Genomic DNA, 26,829 nt, shown 5'->3' on the forward strand with positions numbered 1-26,829 from the left:
ATTCTGGTGGAGTGCCATTTATTATACCTGCTGCTTGACATTGAAACAAAAACACACAAACACGCAGACATAATGAAATTGTTGATGCTGGCGGGGAAATCATGAGACCGGTGAGGCACACGAACTGCAGCGCGAATGTCTTTTTGATCTGCGGAAGACGGTATGTCATCAGTCGATCAGACTTAATCTTTTCATGGTTTTTAATTTAATCCTAGTCATTTAGAAAAAAGTAAAAGTAATTTAATCGCTACTTGTCTGTATTTTAATGAGGTTTCTCATGCACTGCAGTTTCTTGCAGTTATGCTAACTAAAAAAACTACAGTACTGTCTTCAGACACCCCTCTTTATATTTTTTCTTGGAAATGGAAAACAGGTGCAGTAGTTTACTGAAGAACAGAGTTTGTGCATTTCAGTGAATTGCCCAGGAGTTTTTTGACCACCTCTGTACATACTGATGATTTAAACAAACAAATATGATTAATTGCGTCACAAAATAACTCCTAAGTCTGTTATGTGTAGTTGGAACGCTGTTTCATCCTAACACTGTTAGGAGGCTTCAGCGAAGGATCAACTGAAGGTCCACATCAATTTATTTCTGTTTTTAAGGACATAACTTTCATATTCTCTTCTGTCTGTCCTCCACTTACTCAGTTTTCTCAAGTTTTAAGGTTCCACTGCACAATAGTTTTTGTTTTTTGTTTTTGTTTTTAGCTAGCAGCTCTTTGGGAATCATCTTGTTGGTCCAGAAATAGTCTTTTATGTCAAACTGTGCTATGTTTGGCTTTTTTTCTGTAGATTTAACTAAATAAATGAGAACAAATGTGGGGTTTTTTTTGCAGCATGCTGCTAGTAACAAAGAGCCTAAAGACACAATTTAAAACTGGTTGCTTGCCAAGTTGTCTGTTATGTGTAGACACGATTCTGGTTCATCCCTTGAGTTATGTGCCTTTTTATGTTTGAATGATTCATAGGTCAGTGTTAAGTGGCTTAAAAAGTAAACATTCCTCTGAAAATGGGACAAAGGCTGGACTGAAAATGAGCCGAAAATGTCCAAGCAAATATTCAAAGAAAAACTTTGAAAGACCTCCAGAAAGTCTGGCGCACAATAAGTCAAGATCACCTTAAAAACTAAAAGTATAAGAAAGTCTGGCTCGTGAAATCGGGTGACTATGAAGAGGTAAAGAGTGGCTCAAGACTTTTGCAAAGTGCTAAACAGATTCAATGTGCAGATTTTAGAAAAGAGACACAAATGCAGCTGAAACGAGCTGCACTCATTAAAATTATTTACTATAATAGGAGAGTGATCAGATCTTCCATTGTCAAGTAGATTGCAGTGTTTATGAAAATGGGGCGTTTAAAATAATCGGCATACAGAAATAGATCTAGTGTTTAAAAAAATGAAACCGCTCATTAAAATGGTGAGATGTTCAGTCATTACAGCATAGATCGGAGTAGATATAACATTTATAAAACCGAGTTGAGTTTAACTCAGATTTTGACGGTGGACTTTATCTACACACATCTATCTATCTATCTATCTATCTATCTATCACAGTAACTGATTTTTGTGTACACTAGAGTAGTAAAATTATGTTAATATTCTTGCAAGTGCTGTGGTGATTTTTGCAATTATGTTTTAAAATGAATCATGGCTTGTATAAGCTATTAAAGCAGGGAGAGATAAGGGCCTTTTCTTAATTTTAATACAAGCAAATGAAATGGACAACTATGCAGCCACATAACCGACATATTCACGAGTGTCCTCATTGCAAACAAAACAGCCCGAAACGAGCACACGCAGTAGCTTCTCTCACCGTGGGCATCCCTTTGATTCTCACTTCTTCTTGTATCATAAACACTAAAAATACCTAAGTGACCCTCTGGAGAGGATGTGCATGTTCAGCTTTTAGCTCGGAGCAGCAAACTCGCTGACATCACAGTGTCCCGAGCAGGTGGAGGACGCCACGAGCGCTGTTTCTGGCTTTCATCTCCAGGTAAGCGCAGCACAGCAGCTACCGAGTCAATATGGAGTTTTTAAGTGTGGCCTAAAAAGTAAAAGCAGTCAGCAATATTTGGAGTGCTTTTTCATCAGAGGCAAGTGAGTGAGCTTTATATGTGTTACCTTTAAACATTTTAGCATGACGTGTGCAGGTAACTCCTGCCAGGTGTTTTAACCGTGTCTCACTTTTCCAGCTAACCTTTTAGCTAGCTGCTGCTCCAGCCAGTTATTTTAATCCACTTTGTTTATACTTTAACCGAGTAATTTAATTTTCAATTTTTTGTTTGGAAATGACTCGAGCAATTTAAATATCTATTCATTAGTTTAGCCTAAGATTTAAGTTTCCCATCACCATTTACACAACTACGTAACTATTACTTTTAGCCATCTTCTTTTGTTGCTTGTTCAGCCACTTTTTTCCCGTTTAAATAGAATTTCACTGGAGTTTTTAAAGACTTTATAATAGTAACGAGAGCTCGCCAACAATCAGATGATCACCTATGAGCAGGATGACCAGCTGTCCATCCTTAACTCAGCATTTTTTTTCTTTGTCCCCTTCTACCACATCTTGAGAAAATGTCCCATATTTTGATTGCTTTCTCAAAAAGTCTGGCTTTTACCCAAAGTATATGAAGGGAAGGCTTTTTACTATATTCAGAAGTTCAGCCTGTCTAATGCCACACTCATCAGGGAAAGACGCCAAAAAGTCACAGGCTTTGCAGATTTGGGTGACTATGATGGAAGCTGCCATAAAGAAAATAAAGCAGCAGTATATTTTGAGAGACAGAAGGGGGGTATGGCGTAAAGTGACAGAGTACATGTATGTCATAATTTTATAAAAATAGTGACACTTGTCAGATATGGTAAAAAAAATAATAAAAAAATCTATGGATAGATCCAAACTGAGATCCAAAACCTGAAGAGCAGCTGAAATAACAGCATGAAAACATTCAGACTACCTCTCAGCATTATTGATGTGTCCCACTTTGTCTCAACAAAGACACAGTGGTTGCCTCAGATTTAGTTTGATCCGGCCACCCTTCCTGTGAGCACCACATGGCGATGGTGGGGAGGAAAAAAACTCCCTTTTAATAGGAAGAAGCCTCCAATCAGGCTCAGGGAGGTGCAGCTGTCTGACACTGCTGTCTCGGTTTGTGGGGACAGTAAAGGCATAAAAGAAAAACAGAGAGGGTAGAAACAATAAGCAGGATGTGATGCCAGCTCTACAAATCCAAATGTATTTGGCCATGGTTTGCCAACTTGTGGCAACGTTGCTCTGTGTGTACACAGCCCTTCAAAAAAAAGAAAAAAGGAGATTTTTCTCAAACGCTACACTAACGTGATAAAACAGCATGAATAAAATGTATTTTACAAATGTTACTATGACATTACATCTGATCAGGGACCAGGAAGATGCACAAATTCCTTTGGGGGTTTCCCATCCAGTGAAAAAATCTACACAAATCAAATATCCAGAGCCATCTGCTGCAACGACCCTCTGTGGGTAAGAGAGCAGCAGAAAGAAGCGTTGTTACTATGGTTGTAGTCAGGGAAGTGGTTTTTATATCACGTTACCAAATGAAACATTGTCCTGTAATTTGTATCATTGTTGTGACAAGCTTTTGTTATAATAAGATTGAGGGGCAGATGCCCTGGACACGTCTGTTGTAGGGCTAACGCCTGATTTAGTCTTTGTAGAGCCCATGACGTAACCTACGTAAGTGGTTTGTTTGATTGTTGTGATCATTGTTTTTTTAGGGGCAAATATATTTGTCTCTCAAATTTCTCTTTTGGTGACATTTGTGAGTCCTTATGTTGATGCTGTGATTGTTATTCCTTATATTGAGGTGATGATTGATACATTCTTACTTATAAATTTAGAAACTGTGGCAAAAAAGTAGCTGGAAATGAAAAGGAAGAATCGAGGGCGCCGAACAGACCAGTCACAGTCGTCGCGGGCTGTATCGTCTCGACGTGTAGTTACACTGATGCACACGTCACGTTACTCTGTAGATTTCCCAATTAAGTATGAATCCCAAACATTTAGACCTATAACCAATTTAAAAACACCAGATGACCTGACATGTTTGTCTTTGTAGGGAACCCACACAGGCACTGGCAAACTCCGTGTGTGTGTGTGTGAGTGGGTTCAAACCAGGACTTTCTGACTGTGAGATGACAGTGCTAACCACCGCACCACTGTGCTGCCCAGTATTGCGTAATATGAACTTTAAGTAAGCACAAGAGACCAATTGAGGAAGTTAACACTTAGCTGCCCTAACCACGGGTAGTTGAACCAACTATCCTGGAGTATAATCATGGCATTTTTCTTTTTTAAACTACTTGAAATAAAATTACTCTGTATTTTTGGTTTGGATTTAGTGGTGAAACACCAGTAAATGCAGTGTAAATAAAACCCACAAATTACTCAGTCTGCAGTGTGCTCTTACAGCACATGGCCTGGAGTTATGCTCTAAAAGCAGAGTGAAACTGAGGTTCTTGTAGGTATATCTTACAATGATCTGGGTAAAATTAGCATGTGCTTTCCTGAAGCGAATTATAGTAAATATAGCATATGTTACACACCAACGGTAGTAATAATAATAATAAAAAAAATAACAGTGAGTTCCACTAAACCCACTTAATACTGAGTCTCTAGAGAAGCGTTAATAATGCCGTGTTTTTTTTTTTTTTTTTTTTTAAATGGCATTTTTATTGACATCTTGGCAAGTTGTAGATGCCGGGAAAAGCTTTGTTTCCAAGGTAACATGACAGAAAAATCTCATAGCTGACATAGATTAGCCTTGTGTTTTAATAAAAAAGGAACATTTAATTTAGCTTGGGAGCCATCTAATTTATATATGGTAATTGGTGTTTTCATCTGTCATCTTTCCAGTGACACGCATGACACGTGTCTTCAAGTACGTTATGAGCATTCAAAGGGGATTAATTTCTATATCTGTGTACTACACTCATAATTTTTCCTCTAAGCATTTCATGCAAATAATATCTTGGCTAAATGTGAAGACGGCTAATTTCACCCAGCCCTAAACGGATACCTAAAAGTACTACTGCAGTGTATTTCTGATGGATGCAATATCAACATCAGAGCAACACTGGTATGTGGCTATTAAAGGTCAAACAATTTACCAGGCAAAATCATATATACTAGTAATTCTACAGGCGAAGGAAAATATCATAAATCACATTAAGGTCAGCGTACAGTATGCACTGCACTACACAATGCAAGAAAAATGATACTGTTACGTAGGGAGACAGACATGTTTTATTAAGCTGCATGCATGCAGTACGCACCTTTACATCTCTGCTGTGTTTTAAGATTATTCATCCCAGCTGAAAAACGTTTCACTTCTTCCATGGCGATCTGTCTTAACAAATAAAGTCTGAGTTACGGGGCATGCAGAAACATGATGTACTTCTTTGTATTTGACTAAGTGAGCGCACTTATGCAAACTTATTCAGCTGGCTACAGCTGACTTCCCAACTTTATTATCATATCGATGTTATTAATGTATGACTGACCTATTTAAGTAATGGTATACATTTATCATTCTCTATGTCTTGTGATTATATATTTATTGCTGGCACATGCTTCCTCTCCGCCCTCTGTCCTTTTCTTTTTCTCCTTTTTCGCTCCTTTTTTTTTTTTTGCATCCTCACCCTCCTCTCTGTCTCTCTCGTCCCTCACCAACCCCCCACCCCAACCCCCCATCTCTCTCTTTGCTGAGGTGGCTGTACCTGCTGTGACTTTGACAAAGTAGTCTCCACGTGTATTTCAGCGTACGTGTGGATGTAGGGTGTGTGTGTGTTTCTTTTTTTTTAGTTTGCAAATGTGTCTGACTGTTGCGCACGCAGCGTCCATCTGTGTGTCAGCTTACTGCAGCGTGCTCGCACTTACGTCTGCTGCTGCTGCTGCTTATGTCACGCTACAGTCCTGTGTTCTGTCCTCCGTTACCCTCTCACTTTTTTCATCCCTTGCTCTCTTGTTCACCTTGTTTCTGCCTATGTGACACCCCCCCAATCCCCAACCACTCACTCTCATCCTCCCTCCCCGTTTCCTCTCCCCCCGCCTCCCTCTGCTAGTCCCCTCCCTCATGTTTGCTCCTTCCTCTCTCTCTCTCTCTCATTGATAGTGAAGCATATGTGACTGGAATACTGAGGAGCTAATCATTATGCCATGAGCACAGCGCAGTGCTCGGGCAGAATGTCAATTCTCCCTCCTCTCTCTGTCTTCCTCTGCCTTTCCCTCCCCTCTCGTCCACGCTTTCCAAGCAATAGTTAACATGGAAGCCACATTTGCGCTCTACACAGAGAAAATTAAGGAAACACTCTCACACGTAACGCCCGGCGCTTGCAAACACTGGGCTTTTAACACCTGCACTTAAGTGCAATGTGTAATGGTTTGGCGAGGTTTACATTTGTGCTGCGGATGGTATTTGGAGTGTGCGCGCGTGTTACATAGTTGTTATATAAAAGCGCTCCACATCAATTTGTCAAGAGCAAAGTGGTGTGGGATGGAGATGAGAGACAGCTGTTGAATGCATATTTAGAGAGAGGAGGGAGACTGAAACAGAGAGTGACAGCAGACTTTCTGTGGAGGCCTAAATCACCACTAATATTAAGGTAAATAACCACGTAGGATTATTCGCATTATATTGTAAACACTTAAAAAGATGGAGGTATGATACGGAGATAGTCGTGCGCATGCAGCAGTCTCGGTGTCACTCAGCAGTGAAGGAAAAAACAAATGAGAGCGGGGTAAATTAAACCAGAGGTAAATTAGACCGCGTGCACGCGCTTGGACTGCGGGGTGCGCGTCAGCGTGTCTGATGAAATGGGAGAGACAGCACACGGAGACTCCTCCTGACTTCTTGAAAACTGCAGCTGTGGGTCACAGCTAGGGGTAACGCTGTGTGTACGCAGCCCTCCAGATCTTCCACTGACAAACACACACACACACACACACACACACACACACACACACACACACACACACACACACACACACACACCACATGCACACAGACTACAAAGGAACTTTAAATTTGCAAGTTGGACAGACGCACAAACAGTCATATCCAAATGTCCACATAAACACACACACATGCGTAGAAAAAACCCCAGCCGTGGCCTAAGGGAACCTCTAGCGTGACATGGTTGCAGTCTAATAGGCTCAAGCATGAGTGAGTAATAGGTGTTCCAGCACTGTCCGCCCACTGGACAAAGACATCTTGAGATGCACATTATTTTATGAGATGCAAAGTGAATAGGTGAAAACATGATGATGCATTGGGTGGGTGGTGGGGGGTGGGTGGAGGGGACTGTTTGAAACCAAAGCGGAGGAGACAGCTCAGCATTGTCACATGCTATATTTGCTTCCTGGTTTGATTAGGGGACAGGTTAGCGGACAAGCCAGAGTTGATATACCCAGAGGCTATAATTTAATATATGAGACGCAAATAGGTTTTAACATTAGCGTACAGCACTTAGCATTCAGGTTATGAATGAAATAAGTCATAGGTTGGACTGGAGCAGTGCGGATTAATTAGTGATCGACACACGAGCAATTTTTTTTCTTTTTTTTGCTGCCACTTTATTAAATTAAACTCAATAGATTACATCTGGACAAATCTTTTAAAGCATAGTGTACAAACATCACTGTTAGGCAACACAGTGTTGTCACTAGCAATTAAAGCGCCACCTCATGCACAGAGTGACAAAATCAATGATTCAACACACCGTGGTGAGTTTAAAAGCCTTGGAGGACACAAAATGCTAAGAGAGCGCTGGGGCTGTAAGGTTAAGAAAAAGATCTATATTGAAAAGGCTACTTGGGCCCACCAGAGAGGAGCAGAGGTATCATAAGGCCAGTGTCCCAGTCTCGTTAGGGGGGATGAGACAGCATGGCCTGATCGAAAGTGGGGATATGGGAGTTAGGCAGTGACATCATAGACTGTGAGCTGCTTCTCTGGAGACTGCTGTCTGCTTGCAATGGGCTCGTGCTGTTGCCGAGTTGTGCCTTGTATGACTGAACATTATAAATAGTGAGAAGGGTGTCAGCTCCATTCAAGGGAGTTGTGCATGAAGAGTCGGGGTGCTCCAGTGAGAGGAGGAATGTTTTTCAGCAATGGTTTGGGTGTGTGTGAGAGGAAGTAGTCCCCACCTTTCTGTGAGTTACATATACTCCATTACAAGTAAAAGTATTCTACTCAAAGTTTGATCCATTAGTAAAAAGTTTAGGCAGCCCATTCTTCTTAATAAGCAAAAGGACTCACTATGCTGAAATGCCATTTACCACTTGAAATCAATTCAACTCAATTTTATTTTATTAAGCATTGCATTAGTTAATTTCTGTCAGGACCGCTTTAGTCAAAACTGGATTTTTCTTTTCCATCTGTGGTAATTTCTGTCTGCTCCCGGACCACCTGGGTAGCTGGGGGTGGGGCTTGGGATCAATGACAACCGACATCACATTGATTAGGATAGAAACGGTATGAAATGAAGGAGCTGGGGTGGAGGTGGGTTTCCAAAGTGGCTTATAGAAGCATGATTATACTTAAAATGCTTATCTAATTAACTTGCTATTGAAGACTATTTTTATATATTCATTAAACATATACTCACACACTCACACTGGATAGATACCTCTGGGGGGGACTCGGGGGTTCAGTATCATGCTGAAGGATCCTTTGACATGCAGACTGAAGTAGGGAGGGAATCGATCCGCAACCTTCTATCGCTCATGTTTAAAGGGCTCACATCATGCTTTTCCATATTTTCTGTCACTGTGTATTGTTACAGTTGTTCACGCTCATGTTAAACAACGATGACATAATATGTGCCAAAAACTGTTCAGAGCTTCAGACGCTCTAAACACCCAGCTGATTTCTCAGACACTCAGCTCTGTCTTCGAGCACAGAAGCCCCTCCCACAAGTGGGATATACTTTGAAAAAGTTCAACATAGCCAGGCTCTGTGTGCATTAGCTGGCTAAACAAAACCTAAAACCCCAGATAACCGGTATCACAACGGTAGTTATCACGTTTCTCTGGCAACTCAGAGTTTCTGCTTAAAGATCTTTGCACGGTCACATAATGGCACCGCCTACTCCAGACATAGCAGAAAAATGGGTAATAAAGATTAAACATAAAATGTAACAGTAAAACGAGATGCTGTTGCTGGAAATAAACTACAAATGTAACAGATGAATTTTCTGATCTGTGCATTATTAGCTGCAATTGGAGCAGTGCAAAAGAGACTTAACAGCATTTGAAGCAAGCATAAAAATATTTATACACTTTATGAATCACCAAATTAATGGATGCAAATTTCAGTAGCAGTGCAGCTCACATAATATGAACTGCTGTAAGTTTACAGCTGGGCTTCATTCGGTTGTTTTAGTAAGGCGCTGCTTCAGAAGTTCCACAAAAAAGTACGAAAAGCACAAAAGGCATTTCTTCAAGAGAGAATCTTTATCACGCTCATGAGACGCTGTAAACAGAAAGAATCAGTGAAATGATGATGCTTCTGGACGAGTTTAAACCAAACCATGAGTTGCTGCAGAACACTTTACACTCAACATAGCTGACTAACCCATTAATCTCACTTTGTAGTTCACCCTTCCTGCGTTCAGACCTTCTGTTTGCCAGTGGTAGCCTGTCAGAAGAAGTGTAGATGCATCAAAATGACTTATTTTAGACAGTGGCTCAGTAAAAGATAAATAAGGGTTATATGTAAATCTGAGTCCTGCAAAACTGCTCTAGTAGAGTCCAAGAATAAAAATATAGAGATGGAAATGAGCTAACAGCACACTGTGATACAGTTATGCACTGCTTTATCGACTGAAGATTGCATCTGCCAATATTTGTCTTGTTGACCGCGCACTCATGCATCTGCACCTCCAGCCAATTTAGAATCGCCAGTTAACCTCGCAAGCACGTCTTTGGGCTGCTTGCGAGGTTAATTGGTGCTAACGCCTCAAAGAAAGGTCCAAGCCGACCAGGAGCGTTATTGCTAACCGCTACACCACTGTGCTGCCCTTATCAGCAATACATTTTCATACATTTGCATGACTTAATTTGTCCCTATATAAAGAGCGTGTGATGGAGGAGGTGGCGTCCAGTAAAATGGAATTAATTTAAATATGAAAAAAATTCAATTCATGAAAAATTGACACTATCAATAAGAAATAAAAAAAGCATGTTCAATAATTTATTAATTCACGACGTGAGGAGAACGATTCACGGTGGCGTGAATGATGCAGTGCTGCTCAGGTTGTCTGACCAAACTAGCTCACAGGGCTCTCTCCTTTTATTGCAACCTTCATCGCAAAGTTAAAAAACTTTATTGCAGATTTGTCTGACGACCCCGAGGGAATCAATAACGACAACAACAAAACAAAGAAAAAGACACCGGCATCGGTTATTGTTTCATATATTCTTAGTCGAACACGGCGCCAGCATCACAATTTCACAATTAGTGCTTCCCCTCTCTGATTGGATCTACGCCTTCATGTGTCTGTGTGCGCACATTAGTGACATTATGTCAATATGCGCCTTTGCATGTGAGCCGACGGGCGTGTTTACGTTGTGGTGCACTGGTGTGTGCACGTTTGTGTGTGTGTGTGTGTGTGTCACGGGGTACGAGATGAGGCGAGTGGTGCGGTCGTGTGATAGTGTTTGTCACCCCGAGCAAGCAGCCACGTCAAACTCTGTCAGGGTAGTTTTCCCCGGCCGTGGATGTAACACATCCCTCTGATTACTCTCTCTGTGTCTTTCTGCTGCCGTGTGTGTCTCATTCAGATAGTGTGTGTTTTCTTCATGACCAGTTTTTTTTCTTTTGCCCCCCCACATTTCAAATGCTTATCGGACAAACTGACAGCGAGAACCGAGAGAGAGAATGGAGGGGTGATGGGTTTTTTATTTTTGATATTCATCTTTGAGAAAAATACCTAGGAGGGAGAGAGAGAGTGTAGAGGAGTGGGTGTTGGGAAGGAGGAGGGAGGGTGAGGAGAGAGTAGGAGGGTGCAGAGAGGGAGAGAGAGAGAGAGAGAGAGAGAGCTAGCTGATTAGATTGGAGAAAGCCAAGGAGGTACGGGTATACTATTGAGCAAGGGGAGAGGCAGAGGGGAGGGTGACTAAGTGAATGCAGTTTGCCGTCGCGTGTCGCCGTATCACAGCGAAGTCCACAGGCAGGCGGACGGATCGGACCCGAATCAACAAATGGAGACAGAAAAACTGGATGTATACTGCATGTGAGGAGAAACCAAGGGAGGATATAGAGTCTGCCTTCATATCCTTTTATCTTTGCATCTAATACTACTGTGAGGAACCCACAGGGAGGGAAAGAAAAACAGCGGACAACTCATTTTTCCTCTAACACGTCTGTGAAGAGAGGAGCTGTGAATAGAGTGAACTGTGGGACTCACTGGGATTTCTGAATATAAGCTCAGTAAGTATTTGTATAGGCTGTGTAAAGGCACTGTATGAGTGTGTGTGTGTGTATATATGTGTGTGTGGACTGATGCCTCAGCTTCGTGCGCTGCCTCTGATGTTTTTTCCTCATAAGAAAAAGGCGAATATAAGGAGCGCTGGGAGGGAATTTAAATCCAGTTGTGCCGCTGCAGTGTTTTCCTTTATTGTCACATGTTGTTGGCATCACTGAACTGCTCTTCTTTTCTAATTTAAACAACTACCCCAGACTTGACTCTGTGTGCTGTTTGTGCCTTTTCCTCCTCAGTTGCCTGTGTGTGTGTGTGTGTGTGTGTGTGTGTGTGAGCTGATAATAGCAGCTCCATTGGTATTCAGCGGAGGGAGCTCCAGGATCTCGCTGCGCCTTTCCCCAGGATGGGATCACAGAGCAGGGATTGTGCTTGCCTGTGGAGAGCCCACTGAAATGGGTGAGTGTCCATCCCTCTCCTTTTTTCCTCCTCCTCTCTTTATTCTCTTTCACCTCTTAGTTGATTGTTTCCTAAATATATATATACATATGTATATATGTGTATGGCTTCAGTCTGCAGTTATATACAGAGCATTTTCATTCCTGATGGGCCCCCCTTCATTTCCTTGTGTCTCACCCACTCACCCTGTCAAGCCCCACCTGTTTCCCTCCATCACTCCTTCCATCCTCCTTTTCTTTTACCTCCCCCCAAACTCCTCAATCAGGGCATAAGCTGTCCTATCCAGTTTTAATGGATATAGACAAAATCTGAATGGCTCAATCCATTTTGCTGCCTGTCTCCCCCCTCTCTTTGCCTCCTTTTCCATCTTCCCCTCTTTGGCTGTGTCACCCATCCCCCCCCTTCTTACTTCCATCCCTCTCTCGGTCTCTTCAGGATCCTCACTACATTCTGTTTGATTTTTAGACACACTGAGGACGCTCTGAGACTCTTTCCTGACAAAGGAAATGAATAAAGATGCTGTGGATGTGTTTGTGTGTGTATGTGTGTGGAAGGACTGCTATTTCTGTGTCCGTGTCAATCTTTTTCTTTTTTTTTTCGTTCCCACTCAGAGGGAGCAGAGGTTTGTGCTCAGCCTCAGTGTGAAGGACTGGAGGAACAGAAGGTTATGAAGTAGATCGGTGTATATAATAGCTTCTGGCATGACAGCTGTGACACATATGTACATGCACAGACACACAACGTCACTCTTTTTACACGCACCTCCATCTTTGCACTCCTCGCTGACATACCTTCTGCACACCAATTCGCACCCACCTACGTCTTTTCACACCTGCGACACCTTAGCATGCTTAAGGTGCCAACAAAGGCTGGACTTACACACATATGCACGCACGTACACAATAGAAGACACTGAGCACTAACCTCACCGCACTTAGTCTCATCTTAAATGGTCCTTGGAGAATATCGGTGTCACGGGAGGGTCGTATATATCCAACAGAAGTATTGATTGGAGCTGATAAGCTGAATGGCCTTGAATGTTTCACTGTAAATCGGCCATCACCCACCTCACTGGAGTCACTAAACTTATTTAACGATTTTACTCTGTTAAAAGAGATGATATTACTGCAGGGCTCTGAAATGACTTTTTCCCTTTTTTCTTTTTTCCTCTGTACTTTTCTGACTTAAGAAGATCCATCACTCGACTCAGAGCGGTGAGCTTTTTTTGATTAGGATTCAGAAAGGACTTTATCATATTCAACAGGTGCAAACTGTTGCATAGTAACAGAGTCGAGACTACCTGTTGGGTAAGATTTGACACTGCGCCTCTATTTTTAGAATTGGGTCAGCTGTTTGACAAAAGGTAGTGTGATTTATTAGGAAATGAAAAATAGAAACTCAGCAGGCATCCAAGTCTGTCTAAGCTCGGCCCATCTGTCATCTGCATGCATACCTGTCTACCTGGAGCAGGGTTAATTTAGAGGGATTTATGAATGTGTTTTGCCACAACATGAACTGATACATAGATAATATGTGTCGCTAGTTGGAAAATGTTCCAAAGTATGACTCACAAAAGGTTCATTGTTTTGTTTGCATTACATTAAATGCAAGAGAGCACAATTAAATGCAAATAGCGTGACCTGTCAGGAGGTCTAAAGATACAGTACCGAATACGACGCAGCTCTCTGCATGACATTTCAATCCAAATCTCACTATGTTATAGACAAGAGCAAAATATTTTTGCATTTACCTTTAACTGAAGAGGTTCTCCTCATTTCTTTTGCACCAAAACACAACTGAAAGTGTTAATATTGTTTTAACTACAGAGGAAAATGAGTTTTTGTGATGTTTCGAGACTTCTGCATCATTAGTGTGATTCCCCCCCCCCCCCCCCCCCCCCCCCCCCCCCGGAAAAAAAACTTTAAATAAATTGCATGATACATTTTTTTTTCAGCAATAAACTGCAAAAAAAATGACGGATGTAGCAAATATGATACATATTAAAACTCATATGCAAATTAGTATATATATTTTTTTCGTCAGAAGGTTCAATAACTACTCTATTTTCAAAAAATTTGAATTTTCTGGCAATTATTTAATGGTTCAGGCTTTAAAAGGTTAAATAAAAATGAGCATAAAGTTATTTTTAAAATATCTAAGATATTTGTCTCTACTCTGCCTTGTTCATTTGAATGTGTCCTATTCTAATATTTGAATCAATTTTGTGTAAATATCACCTCAAGGTATTGTTTTCATCCATTGTGTCAAACAGATAATCCATCTTATCATTACATCTCACATGATTGTGTGTCATAATTGAGTGCGATTAGAGAAGAGAAGTTGTGTTTTTCAGCTAAAAACGACACTTTTTATTAAAATGTGACGTCTAGTCTGGACCAGCTAGTTATGTCTGCTTGTGCCTTTGCTGCACCTGGTGCAGCCTGTGGAGTTTGTGGTGAACAGACACCTTGGATTCTGAAGAGAGAGAGTAAAAATGATTGCATGAAAGAAGTAGAGGTGAAGATCTGAAATTGGATAGAGGGAGTAGAAGTGAGATGCGGATGGCGAGAGCGTTTGAAGATGAGCTTGTTGGGAGAGAGTGAAAGCATCAAATCATAGAGTGAGTGGAGAGGAGGTCGGCACAAACAAGCAGCAAAGTCGTGGAAGAGTGACAAGGACGGAATAGACAGCAGGACGACAGGCAGGGTGGAGAGTGGCGAGGAGGAGAATGACATGCGTGATAAGGAAGAGTGACACAAATGTCACCATGCTAACCTTTCATGCACTCTCCCTCTCTCCTCTCTTCTTCTTTTCCTCCTTTCTTTCTCTCCTTCTAGATCTGAAGCCTCGCAGAGATGGGCACCAAATGGACAGCATGGAAGCCAACATCCACCCTCCAGCGACCAGCTTTCCACGGCTAGCTGCCTCCACCATCTCCTGCCATCAGCTCGAACCATCCGAGCGAGGGCTGAGTCTGCAGAGTTGAGCCTGGACCAGCCGTCTACCGAAAGCAGAGATAAGCAGAGGGCGACAGGCCTCGGAGGAGTCAACGCGCAACAAGCCAGTCGGCGTGTTGAGCGCACAATTGAGCTTCTTGGACTTCATCTAAAATGAAATAGGCTGCAGTGATGCTTGAGCAATGGTACGGAGCTTTTGGATATGTCCGGATTTATCAACCGGATATATTTTTGAGATTACGACACTTTGGTGCACACCTCAGAGCTCAGCCACTTTTTCCAGATTGGCTTGTGGGCAAAAGCGAGTAATTGAAAATCCCCCCTCGAGAGGCGCTCTGTTTTGATTTGTTGCGGGGGAGGAGGGCCTATCGTTATTGTTTTTTTTTCTTCTTCTTTTTTTCGAGGAACAATTTCCAAAAACACCCGGCTTTTATCCCACAAATTTCCCCCAGTTTCTCTCACATTGCGGAGAAGTACATTATGAAGCAGTACCATTCTTCTTCATCCTCCCTCAGTGACGGAGAGAGAGGAGGGACAGACTGTCCAGAATAGATAACGAGCAAGGAGACTGGCACTGAGGAGAGGAGAAGGAGAACAAAAAAAAAAAGGAAGAAGGAGAAGAAGCAGAAAACAGGGAAACAGGTGGAAAAAGAAAGAGAAGGAAGGCGACAGAGGGGGAAGAAAAAAGGGACGGCGAGAAAATAAAGGACAGAGAATTAAGTAGGATTGCACAGAATCTTTTTGGAGACTCTTTGTAATTCGTGTTGAGGCTAGTTAGCGCAATGGGTAGGGGAGGGGTTCAGGATTTACACTGGGGAGGGGGGGGGACTTGAGCAGGAGACTAGGATGATGTCCCGCCTGCACCTGCCTGGTCTGTATCTCAGTGTTTGGGAGGAAGACAGGCTGAAAGATGGCCTGGTAAACAGACAGCTGTATTGAATGACAGACAAGCTCTGAGGCTGGTGAGACAGACAGACAGACAGACAGGAAGACGGGTACACAGCCCAAGTGTCAGGCAGCGAGCCAGGCAGACATCCAGTGCCGGCACAGTAGACGGCGTGCAAATCATTGTCATTCTGTGCAGAGCGCGAGGGGAAGGCAGGAGGAAAGAAAGCAGAAGAGCATCCCGGTGGTTGTAGCTTCTGGAGAATCTCAGTCAGTGCTGTGGCAAGCTCATGCACTAAAAAAACCCAAACAAGCAGTGAGGGAGGGAGGGGGGGCTGTTACTAGAAGGGAAATACAGGTTGGAGAGAGGGAGAGTGAGAGGGACGGAGGTAAAGAAACAGAGGGAGAGAGCAGGTGTCGGAAATCCTCCCCTTCATCTGCTTGTCATTTACTCCTTTATGCTCTCTCGTCGTCTGCCGAGGTGATTGGTTTTCTCTTACCGGCGTTCCTCTGCTTACGGGCCCACTGCAATCCCGAGGAAAACGAGAGGTGGGCAGACAGCAAACCAGAATAAGACAGCAAAAAAAGGAAAAGGTGGAGCCTTTTCTGATTGACTCATTTTCACCCGTTCCTTTTATTTGTCGTGGTGGGCTCTTGTTATTTTTGTGTTTGCTTTTTTTTTAAAAGTCAGAGATAGAAAGAAGAAAAACACACCTGCCCAATCGATCCCCCGTACATCCTCTTTGTGCACAAGAACCAAACTTCTTTTTCCACCAATTGTTGATTTCTTGCCTTGCCTATCGGGATTATTTTCTCTTCTCAGTATAAACACGGGATTGCTCCAGATTCCTCCTGAATGTCCTCACACCCACTGACACAGTGTGAACTCCTCTGACTCCCCCCACGGCACCCCCCCCACCCTTCACCCCCTTGGCTGAAGCGCTAAAACTCTGTGGTCTCAGATCTCAGTGCCTGTATTGACTCACTACTACAGTGATAATATGGCACGGCGCTTCTGATACCGTCTGATTCATTCTGTAAGTAGGACCCTCTCTTTCTACGCGTGTACGTCTCCACATGTGTGGCGCATGTCATTAGCATGTTTTGTAGCTTATGCATGCAGAAGCGCAGAAGTGGCGTGTCTCTCTGCAGTGTTGGTTTTATGGTGTCTTCACAGCGGATTTGCTTTCCTGTGCTTCCTCTGCCCCAGGCGGTTTGTGTGTGTATGTGTGTGTTTGTGTGTGTCTGCCAAAGAAAGAGATTTTGATCTTACAGCCAAGCTTACAACAGCATCAGAGTGGTGTCAGAATGAGGCGAACAGGGTGTCTTTCCCTGTGTGTGTGTGTGTGTGTGTGTGTGTGTGTGTGTGTGTGTGTATACTCCTACATTTTAGTCCTGAGGTTAATTTGAACTAATTAATGGTGAGTTTTTTGGGCTTTTTTTGCTTCTTGGAGCACTTTTTGGTTCTATGTCAGTGTACTTATATTCATTAGGGTGAGATGGAAAAGGGATGGGGGGGCTAAAACCGAAGAGGGTGAACCAGCTAATGAGAATGACTCTGATTCCCTGACTAGTTCTTTGTTGCCTCCATTTCACGTCTAATGCCCTGAGCGTTGCACTCCGGCTGCATATCATTTCAGCCTCCTTTTATCTCCCTATGTGTTGCTTGGATGAAACCCCATACCGAAACCCAGCCTCTGCAATGTCCTGCATATTACTAAGCCCATCTATCTCCACGGACACATCCACATCTTTATACACTCCCACAGTCACCAGGCCTCGCACCGGGAGACGCTCAATCAAGATAGTCCCTTCAAACAGACCAATGAACTGTGAATAACGCCATTACACAAACTCCCAGCTCAGAGCGTTACAGAGACAGAAAGATTGGAAGGGTGAAAAAAACAGAGAGAGACAGAGAGGGAGACGGAGAATAAAAAAGCTTTCTGGAAATAGAAGAACAAGAGCAGAAGGAAAATGAGGAGGGAGACAGAGAGTGTGAGACGGAAAGCAACAGAGAGGAGGACACGGGGAAGGGAGGGTGAGAAACAGGGAGGGATGAGGGAGCGTGCGGGTCTGGAGGGGCCGCAGAGCAGGAAAAGACCTCTGCTCCATGGGAGCGCTCTGATGGGCTTAGCAAGGCCCCCGCTTTGTTCACAGTGTTGGTCAGCCTCTCAGAATTAAGATTACTAAATAATACGATTACTGCAGCTGCACACTGATAACACGCCGCTGCCGATCCCCTTTGTCACTGTCAGAAAACCCAGAGAAGAGGGGAGGAGTGGCATGTGATGGCATCAAAGGCATGAAAGTACTGACTACATTAGAGAGTCACAAGAGCTCAGGCTTCTCAATATGGCTCGCCGCTGAGGCAAAGCGGAAAGAGTTGGTGCGACTTTTATGCGGCATGTGGTCATACAGCATACAGAGGAGAAAAAACTAACCACAGTCCAGGTGTTTTCTCTTTAAATATATGGATGCTGCATTACATTTTTTCCTCATCTCTCCTCTGCTTGTTAATGATGCGCTTTTAGATTCAAATGTATATATAAAAAAAAAAAACACGAACAGGGAAACCTGTTTACACAACCTCCTGCACATGTGTACACAGAAACCAAGAATCTCACGGTGAGACATGTGCCCCTTATCTTGGTGTTTTACGCCGCATCCTCTGCGTGGGCTATTTGTTTTATGTTTCTGTGCTTGACAGCTTTGACACGGATCCCTGCCAAGTTGACCTTGCACTTTGAAGTGTAATAAACGCTGGATTCCCGGGCATCGATACATGTTCTTCTAGTAGCTGATAAATGGCCTGCTACCCCACGGGAAAGGGGGGGAGGGAGGGGGGGATCAAGCAGGCAGCAGAAACCTCTGTCCACTCCTGCTCAGCGGAAGTAAAGTACAACTGTCTGAAACCCACAGCTCCCAGAGTGGTGAGCTAATATCAGGGCTGGGCTGGACGCAACCCCCCTCCTATGAGATATGAAGTATTTCCACTGTCCTCTCAGCGGGGGCAACCATTTGCCTGCAGAGCTGAAGATTAGCTCGGAGCAGGAAAAAGAAAAGACACATTTAGCATGTGATAGTGTATCACAGGAGTAACAAATAACAAACCAGAGCTGAGGGCACCAAACGAGATCAATGAAATATGACACACAGCACAAACACGCGGCTCAAAAACGTCCCTAAACCAACTTGGCAAGCGTTCAGTTCAGTTTCTGTTCCTGCGTGTCACGTTTGTCATCTAGCTGAGGTTTCATGCGCGTGTCTTATGTTTTTGCTTCAGTGACATTAGATGAACTCTGACCCCAGGCCCTCCCTGGCTCTGCTCCATGGTCACAAAGTAACTGGGTGACTCACACTGTAGAACCAGTCAAAGAGCATCCGTGCTGGATTATGTGCACTCTGCTCGTCGAGTCCAGACTTGCAGAAACAGAAAAGCAATATGGAGATGATGTGCCAAATTATTAGTTACGTGTTTGTGACATTTAATCTTTTTAAGTGCTTCTCACAGCAGCAGCGCACGGTGTTGCTGCGGCGCTCCCCAATCATTTCACTCGGCTTGGTCTAAATTGTGGCAGAAGTGCGCATGGTTCACGAGACAACCTTTTATAGCGAATTTCCCGTTGCCCTGCTTTGTACCAGTCAGGCCCTTTCAGATCACTGATCCAATCATCCCTCTGGGTTACATTTTTCTAATTGCTGGCGCACATTTTTATTTTGTGATTCCACTTTCGATAGCGTTTGAGAATATCTTTCACTTGTGTTGTGCTGTTCAGGCCAAAACATATTTTCACATTGTTCGCATCATCATTCATTTTCTAGTTCTTCAGTGGGAACAGCTGCTCTCTTTAGCTTAGCTGGATTGTAGCAGGGAATGAGATTCATTTCTGGTGGTGAGGCAAGAACAGATCATTATCAGACTGTTATCATCGCTGAATCAATATTTTGGGACTGTGGCTGTCTCTTGGATGGCCGTTCACTCCTAAAGTGCCTCACACAGCTGCCGCTCTAAGGTGAGCTGGGCTAATTTGGTATATGAGATCTCTTCAAATACTGAGGAGCCCTCCAGTTTCTTCTGCAGTGCAGTGTTTGCCTAGCAGTTTGTCCAGGCCTGCTTGCTCCAGGCTAGCTGGCCTTGAGGGATGAATTGAGGAAGTGAATTAATGTCTATGTGCGAAGAGGGTGACAAGAAATGGACATTGGGACACGCATGCCTTTTCCATAATGTGCTCCCGGCTGGGCTGTTTGGCTGGCCATAAAGTGAATGCTGCTAATGGCCTTTCAGTTAATGGAGTCATTAAGACGGGATTGCGAGAAGATAAAAGCAATGTGTGTAATGTGCTTGAACTGGGGTAGAAGTGTGATCATTTGTATATGTGTGCTGTTACTGTAAGCGTTTTGTGCATTTCTGGTTATTTGGTGCTTTAGTACCTGCGTGCACAATGACAGTAAGATGGCAGTTACTCTCTCCTGCATTAGCATTAGTAGAAAAGGTCAGTATTCTATCAGCGTAATTGTAATACGGTCTGAGGGGCTCAGGTGATCAGTCTTGACCCGACCTGTCCTAATCAGCAGGCTGGTGGAGGCTCAGTGAGTCACAACTGTGATGTTTTACTGGCGATTGCTGCTGCCTTGCGTGAGCGTCTGAGTGACAAAAGGGGGATAAATCTAATTTAAAGTCGTTTCAGGAGAATGTGCAACGATGGAGAAAGGCATTTTGGGTAGAGTTGCGTGCTGTTTTCATGGTGGCGCGGCTGCTCATTATGTCAGTTTCTTGATTTTAACCAGAGGGAAAGCTTATGTCACCGTGCCCGTCATTTTTTTAGGCTTCAGCTGTAGATGTTCCAGCTTGCCTCGTGCGCTGTTTGCATTCAATGAAGTGAAGCCTGGGAAAGTTTTTTTTATTTTTTTTGGCAAAATTCACCATAAGGTCACCGTAGGTCTCAGTATAAATGAATTAAAGTGAAACAGAAAACTTTATCTAATAAGGCAGGCATGAGTAGCTTCACTTGATAAATTTCAGAATGACATCCTGTTTTGTTCTTTTGTTTTTAACCTAAAATTCAGGCGTATGTTTCACTGCAGAGCTTATAAATATCCAACACTAACAAGTTGTTGCCAGCCTCGGGGGTATTACCCATATTTATCTGTCTGATGGCGTCAGTCTATCTATCAGGAGATCAGAAAATAAATTTCAGGGTGAAGAAGCTCACCTTTTAATCTAATCAGCTGGTAAGCAGGCAAAGCCCGCAGCTGGAAAATGGAGTCTCAGCAGAGAATATCATCCTGCAATCACCGATCAAACCTGTCTGAACACCCCTAAGGAGGCCTGAGGGGGTCATGCTTCAGAATGCATAAAGCTGATTTAATTTTATTTAGGGATCGGCTTATGAGGGCATACTTTAGCAATTATCATTCGGATGACAGACAAAAGTACAAACAGGTGGACTGATATACGTGTATCTGTTTTTGTTTGTCAGTGTGGCTACAGAAGAGAAATGTCTTTTACACCAGTGTGAGCTGAACCCTCTTAAAGCATTCTTGAATTCTTCTGTTCATCTGCTCTGACACATTTCCGCATAACTGCTTTTGAGTGTAAGATTGTTGAAAAGTCATTCAGGTAATAGCGGTGTCATCCTCGGTCTGGTAAGTCTGTTTTACATTTTAATGTTTCACCGCTGCTGCTGTTGAGAAGACGCTCACCTGACGTTGCATTAATGGCACTCATCATCAACGTCATATCTACACGTGTGACACAGTATAGCGCGCTTAGATCTTATAATATTGAAACTTTAACGGAAAAGATAAAACACTGGTGTTTTTGAAGAGAGAATATGTAGTATTTTCAAGTTTGATACATTTACTACACTCCATGGGTGCACCTCAACTGTGTTGGGTAGGACCGACCTTTAGTGGCATCAATTCAACGAGCTGCTGCAAACATTCCTCAGAGATTATGCCTGTATTGACTTGATAGCATCACACAGTTGCTGCTGATTTGCTGGCTGCACATCCATGATGTGACTCTGCCGTTCCAGCGCATCCTAAAAGTGCTCTGTTGGATTGAGATGTGATGACTGTGGAGGCCATTTGAGCACAGTGAACTCATTGTCATGTTCAAGAAACCAGTTTGAGATGATTTGAGCTTTGTGACATGGTGTGTTATCCTGCTGGAAGCAGCAGGAGGTGGGTACACTGCGGTCATAAATGATCAGCAGCAGTACACAGATAGGCTGTGGCGTTTAAACGATGCTCAGCTGGTACTCGGAGCTCAAAATTTGCCAAGAAAAAAATCCCCCATGTCATTACACCACCATCACCAGCCTGAGCTGTTGATACCAGACAGGATGAATCCACGCTTTCATGTTGTTTACACCCAATTCTGACCCCACCATCTAAATGTTGCAGCAGAATTTGAGACTCATTAGAGCATGCAGTGTCTTTCTTATCTTCTGTTGCCCAAAGTTGGTGAACTCCTGTGAATTATAGCCTCAGTTTCCTGCTCATAGCTGACAGAAGCAGCAGCACCCGGAGTGCTCTTCTGCTGCTGCAGCCCTTCTTCTGCAAGATCTGATGTGTTGTTCATTCAGAGATGCTCTTCTGCATACCTTGGTTTTAACGAGCGGTTAATTGAGTTACTCTTCAGCCAGAGAACTGGATATTTTCTCTATTTTCTCTCTTGTTCTCTCTCTGTCATCAACTACCACGTCACATTCTTAGTTATTAAAATCACCTTTTTTTTTTTTTTACCATTCTAATGTTCTGTTTGAACTTCAGCAGGTCGTCTTGATCATGTCTACATGCCTAAATGCATTGTACTGCTTTCATGTGATTGGCTGATTTGTATTGTATTTGTATTAACAAGCAGCCAAACAGATGTACCTGTGGCCCATGAGTGTATATCTGTCCTTCTATAAACATTATCACAACTGTCAGTCATATCACAGGTGTTTCCCCAGTCAGATAAACTCATACTATAATCATATGGGACATTTGCAGGTACCTGTACTCTACTCTGACACCTGTTATAATCCTGCATTTACATTTACAATTTGAAAAAAGATATAGGACATGGCACCACTCTCTAGTAATATCTCTGAGATAAATCTATTGTATGTGTGACACTGAAAAGTAACATAAGTTTATCCGCTTATAACATTTATGAATTAGGTTTCCAGCAAATACAGTAAATGACGATTTTTTTTGTCACATTTATCTCCTCTGCTAGACCACCTTTACTTTCCCAACCCCCCTGATTTCCCCACCATTCACATGTTGTGAAACACAAGAAGCTGACTCTTCTTCTCTTTCCTGAAATGTAGGGAAAGGCCAAATTTCATCACTACTTCTGTATTTTGCTTTGTGTCGTTCTTTCCTCAACACTGGTATTTTGGGATTGTGAGTCAAGAGCCTGTAATCAGCTCCACCAATCAGAAGTATTAACATGCCAGTCAGTTCCAGCTGCCTCTGTCCAAATGGTGATGCAGCAGCAGTTGATTATGGGCTATTGCCTGAATTTAAACTGCTGCAGATTTAATTGTCCCAGCGAAACGTAAATACTCCAAATGGGCTCATATCATGTAATCATAACGGAATTTAAAAACATACAGCATATGTGGTCATTTAAGTTGTTTTTTTTATGGACTTTAGTTTTCTCCACACGTGCGGTGGGTCTGGAAAATTTTGGCACTCACTTTTCTGCTGAGTCAAATAATTGGCTGTGATGACAACCCGGAGCTGTTGGCCCCTGCTGCAACCAAATACAGCAAAGTGTCATTAAACAGTACAATATTATCTGCATCATCGCCTTTTTGAGGCATAACTTTCAGATGAGCTTGGATGTAAAGTGGTAGCCTGTGAATAGTGTAATTTCATACACCCAGGGAAGGAAGTGTTGACTATAATTAAGCTCATATGGAGGTGTGCGTGACGAGGAGTGAAGATGCTTTGCTATAGAAAAGAAACTCTTTAAACAATTTGTCACCTTCCTCGAAGCAGCAGTTTTCTACTTCGCTTAAGCTAAACAATCGCGGCACATTATCCGAGAGGCTCGGTAAAAAAACGAAAAACAAATTCTGCCTCTCCGGTTCAGTGGTACTTGATGTAATCTACTGTGCTGTTTGACCAGTTCTCTTCCAAATCATCACTCGCTCAGGAATCAGAGACTGAAGCTCCAGTAATTTAAGTCATTTTTTCGCTGCTGGAGTGACTTTTAACCAAAGCCAGGAAAAGTTATAGTAAGCGTATAGTATTTCTCATTAAACATGAACATTTGCCCGCTCGAGTGCAAGTACAGCTGGTGTATACATACCGTGTTTGTACTGTATGTGCGGCGTGAATGTTGTGTAGGTGTTTTTTCCGTCTGTGTCGAGATGAGAGCCGCGTTGTGCTACCCGTGTGTGTTTACGATGTTCTTGATGTTGGATTCAAAACACGATGAAAGCCGGAGGAAGGGAGGGGTGCGTGTGTTTCATGCATCCTGCCAGTGTCATGGTTCGTGTTGGCGTGTGGTGGATGCCAGAATCAATGTATTTCACGCAAGCAGAGATGTGGTCATGCTGAGAAGCACAAAGAGTTTCAGACTGCTCATGAGACAGTCTTTGATCCAAAGTAAAACAGGCTGAGAGAGCACATACTGTACCCTACTGATCCGCACAGGCGATACCAGCCTATTAGCACCTGCAGTCAGCCTCAGTTCTGCTGCTGGCGCGTCCGTCGTGGAAAGTCAGCAAGAAAGCTTAGAATACAAAATGTTGTGTGTTTTACTTAAAACATTTCCAGGTTCAAGCTGCTGAGCAGTAGGTATTAATGAGAAAATTAGGGATTAGGAATAGACTGTAGGAATTAAATGCCAGATGCTCACTGACTTTAATTTTATTTAGTGATATCTTAAACACCAGTTACTGATTGTTGAGCTTAGGATCAACAGAAACAAGCTTGAAACACATGATAGAGCAGCTGAATATGTGAAACCCTGGCATACATCATGAAAGTCACAATCTCAGATCTGACCTCTCAGATTACATTGAAGGAGTTTAAAGTTACCTTAGTCTATGCACAAGTGTTTTATGCGAGTAAGTTTTAATATTGTTTATTTAATCTGTTGTTTGTTTCTGTGTCTGTGTTGCTGCCCTCTTGGCTACGTCTCCCTTGTAAAAGAGATATTTGATCTCAGTGGTACTAACCTGATTAAATAAAGGTTAAATAGAAAACAAAAAAAATGAAAACAATCATATTAAGCAGTGATATATTTTTCAGTTGGACTGTAAGTCCAGTATTCACTCTTTTTTCACTCATGTTTTTGGCCTTCACAAACTCCTGAGGGAGCCGTGTGGCTCTTTAGCTGCCAAATGATCCGTTATGCTCACTAGCTAGTCACTAACAATGTGCCATCAGTTTCTTGGTGCTGAACAGGTAGCATCCAGGTTTGTGCTGTAAACAGCTGCCTGCTGTGTCTGGAAGTAATGCTGATGAAAATGGCGATGGTAAACGAAAGTGATGAAGCTGAAGCAATGAACTGAAAGATGCTTAAATGCTCCTTAGGGCTGAAGTGACCAGCAGAGTCACGGGATAATTGTCTGAATCTGCATGTGGAGCTGTCTTTCTAAAACTCACTGCTTATTAAGTACACTTTGCTCGTACCGAGTGGGCCTAAATCCTAATAATTGGACCTAATTCTTTATGCAACTGGATTGAGAGCTGGTGACTGTGGAGGCCATTTTAATACAGTGAATTAACTATCAGGTTCATAAAAAACATGAATTCTGTTATTTGACTAATCAACAATGATAGATTTGTAAAATATTTCTGTTTTCCTGTTTTTGCACATTTCACCGTGGCCACAGTGGGTTAATGCTCACATTGTTAGCAGGAATGTGCAGAGTAATGTTCTGTAAAGAAGAAGAGCTTCGAGGTAAATTTAAATGAGTCTTTCTGATCTGAAATGGCTAATCACCCCCCCTTAAAAGCTCCAACATAATGATCAATGGTGTCATTTAATTATCAGTAATTGCAGCATGTTTAAGTTATAGTTACAGTACTCATGCTTGCCTAAAGTCATAAAACGTTTAAAACATTGTTACACTGCCATAACAACCAGCTCATTCATGAAAACATTTAATAAGCACTGTAATCAATTAACTTTAATCAAGTAGTGCATATGAACTGACAAAGCCAAGTAGTATACAGTATTATATATTTAATTCAGTTCAGTTTTATTTATATAGTTGGTGACAGTGGGAAGGAAAAACTCTTTAACAGGAAGAAACATCTTTTAAAACCAGCTCAGAGAGTCGCAGCCATCAGAATTAAATAACTTGTGTATATACTGTATATTTTTTATAGCGCTACATCTGTGTACTAGGTAGCTAATGCAGTTATTTTTTGTTTGCCTGCTGAGGAATCCTGATACTGTCGGATCTTTGCCCTCTGAAAAATATGGAGAAGACGCGCATCCTTCATTTGTACTGCCTGTAGAACTGCGTAAGCTCACCTCCTGATATCACCATTTTCCAATTTTGCCACCTAGACTCGATGGGACGTAATCAGTTTGCTAGCAGTTGGCCAGTGGCACTTGCCAGTGATATTCTGTCTCCGATAATAACAGCGGTGTCTCATAAGGGGGATAACCTGCCTTATTGCTCATTGGATTTACATACAGCAGGTAATCGTTGTGACTGCAGGCTATGTGTGACTGATGGTGTGTGTCAGGACTGTACATGCAGCCTTTGTTTTCATTTGGCAATCAGGCCTGTCGGGCAATGCTGCTGCAGAGATCAATGTAGCATTTGGATGATTGTAATGTATGTGTGTGTGTGTGTGTGTGTGTGTGTGTGTATAAAATTCATCTAAATGCATACCTGTGGGCCATCATCTTTGCTGCCTCTATGTATCCGTCTCACTTAGTGCATTGCCTTGAAAACAGAGGAAACGGGCTTTTTTAAAGGAGGACCACGCCATTACAACAGCAACCTGATTTACTCTTCCTCAGTGGCTTTGATATCAAAACACTGGTGTACAATAATCTATGCTAAAAGGAAACCCCAAATTCAAAAATATGTTAATATA

At 42.6% G+C, this 26,829-nt stretch overlaps 1 protein-coding gene across 6 annotated transcripts in view; it reads left to right on the forward strand.

The window, feature by feature from the left end:
* Positions 1–11,070: 11,070 nt before the first annotated feature.
* Positions 11,071–26,829, forward strand: part of grik5 (glutamate receptor, ionotropic, kainate 5) — a 98,052-nt gene continuing 82,293 nt past the window's right edge. For 3 of the 6 annotated variants that reach the window (XM_005455530.4, XM_025911167.1, XM_025911168.1), the window contains exons 1-3: positions 11,072–11,469; positions 11,758–11,917; positions 14,755–16,796. The gene's annotated coding sequence lies outside the window, so the exon portion shown is untranslated. Of the gene's footprint in view, positions 11,470–11,757; positions 11,918–14,754; positions 16,797–26,829 lie in introns of all 6 variants that reach the window. The other 3 variants (XM_019364680.2, XM_025911165.1, XM_025911166.1) reach the window with 3 other exon arrangements.

The sequence above is a fragment of the Oreochromis niloticus genome, linkage group LG11 (genome assembly GCF_001858045.2).
Source record: "Oreochromis niloticus isolate F11D_XX linkage group LG11, O_niloticus_UMD_NMBU, whole genome shotgun sequence".
Lineage (NCBI taxonomy): Eukaryota > Metazoa > Chordata > Actinopteri > Cichliformes > Cichlidae > Oreochromis > Oreochromis niloticus.